This window comes from Lepisma saccharinum, chromosome 11 (genome assembly GCF_977018435.1).
Source record: "Lepisma saccharinum chromosome 11, izLepSacc3.1, whole genome shotgun sequence".
Lineage (NCBI taxonomy): Eukaryota > Metazoa > Arthropoda > Insecta > Zygentoma > Lepismatidae > Lepisma > Lepisma saccharinum.
The window spans coordinates 48268696-48271043 of NC_139239.1; positions in this window are offsets into that span (position 1 = coordinate 48268696).

Consider the following 2348-nt stretch of genomic DNA (forward strand, 5'->3'; position numbering starts at 1 on the left):
GATGCAATTTGGACCTCGAAACTTGGGAATATTGCCGATAGATGCCTCTAGGCTCGGGTGCGATTATCAGGGTTGGCAGCAACTGAAAACATTCGAATGAAATCTCGATCGCTTTCCCAGTCTACACGAGTCATTCACGACAATTTAACACTTCATTTAATCGATTAAACCATTAAAGAGTGTTTATGTGCGATACTGGAGCACCCACGGGTTTCATGGGGGTTATATCCCCCCTTTGGACCAGTTGCGTAATTAAAAAGATTGTGGGACATGTAAAGAATTATAACACCCCTCCTTACCTACTTTTTCTTTCCTCTTCTATATATATTGCAGCGGCGGCTGGAGGGTCCAAATTATGTGAAGAGCTAGTAGGAAGATAATGGAGCAATAGAAAAAATTAGATCAATAGTTACACACACTTATTAGAACCCCCATTTTCTAATAAGTATGTGACCTAATTTTCCGAGTATTCATCTCATTCTCTCTCTATTACCATAATTCGGGCCCACCGGGAGCCGCTGATCTATTGCTTTTCGAATTCGTATGCAAGAGGTCGTAGGTTCAAACAGAGATGTATCCATAATTTTTAATCTGGAGGAGTTCGTGGGAAATTTAGAGCAAAAAAGACCACAAATTGGGCTCTTCTGGAAAGCTTTACGAGAAATTTTGGGGGATGTAGAGTGTGTGTGGTTAAATAACTGGGTTCAAATTCCGCCATTCCGGTTGGTAGAGGTTTCCGTGGATTTTTTCAACCCCTCCACGTCAATTCCGGGATGGTACCGCTCTCTTGTCAGTTTCCTTCCATACCGGTACCTCTCGCCTCCATTTCGTAGCTTACCGAACCAACTCATTTCACTTTCTCTCGCCCACCCTTTTTGCTTTCCCTTCTCCTTCAGTTCGCATTATTCTGCATGTTCATTTCCATTTCCTTCTCCCCTTCCTGTTACTTCCATTTATGAATATTCCCTTATATTTTTATCAGGAGCGTATATTCTGGGCTAGCTAAGCTATCTGCGAAGCCTGAAGTCTAGAGAATAAAATACAGAAGAAAAATCGATCAGAAATTGTAAATAACATTATTCATATCAGTGAGATGATGATGCTGATTCTGGAGTTGCCAACCTGATTTCTTATAAGTTGGCAACCTGATTTCCTATGAGTTGGCAACCTCATTTCCTATGAGTTGGCAACCTGATTTCCTATGAGTTGACAACCTGATTTCCTATGAGTTGGCAACCGGATTTCCTATGAGTTGGCAACCGGATTTCCTATGAGTTGGCAACCGGATTACCTATTAGTTGGCAACCGGATTTCTGATGAGTTGGCAACCCGAGTTCTATTCATAGCCTAGGACCACGTGACATAGTGAGATAGCCCAAATCTTGAACTTAGTATACGCCACTGATTTTTGTCTTCTGCGTTAGCCTTTTGTTGTTTCTTCTCCTTCTATTTCCTTTAAAATTATTCTCTGTCTACACTATACGCACTATCTCGGCGATCAAGCGCGTTGTCCATTCATAATTTTCATACCAATCATCATCATCGTCGCGATTAGACAAATGGTGTAGAAACAAGAAAAATACAAATAAAGTCTTGCCAAGAAGAGAAAAACCGTTGCCAACTGACGAACTAAAGTCTACAGCCATTTACGTATTCCTCTCTCAGGTCACCGCAGTTCGCCTTCGCTTGTGCCCGTGTTGCCAAATAATGAATATTACGTCTCCGCTTTCGGTGCGTACGGTTTTTTCTCTCTCGATTTCAATTTTTCATGCATAAGCAGGGTTGGACGTTAAGGACACCAACATTCTCATAAACAGCCTTGAATGAATGATTTCGATTATTTTAATGATATGATGAAATTGATGAAGGGTCACTCACATGGTCATGCCCAGGCCGGGATTCGAAACCGGGACACCTTGTATCGTAGCGTGCTGATATAACCACTCCGCCGCGGAGATTTCTCTCTTCTTTTCTTTTCTTTTTCTACAATAGAGAGTCAAAGTTATCTTTCTTTTTACAATAATGGGTCATAAGTTACTTTAGATAATAAGTGTAAGATTGAAGTTTCATAAATCTCTCCCACACGTACACACACAAAAAAATTGTCACGGGAAAGTATTTGAATAATTCTACAGAAGCGGGTATGACCGACCACAACTACCATTTAATCAATTATACATCAACAACCTGATCTCCTCCGTACAAAAGATTCTGCCCTGAAAAGCACACTCTACCTCCTCGGATGAAAATTAGATCTGCCCCCCCCCCACTCAAAAAGTTACCCCCTCCGCGCATGTTCGTCCGTAGACGAAAGCCGTGGCGAAATGTGATTTTTTCCGTTCTGGACT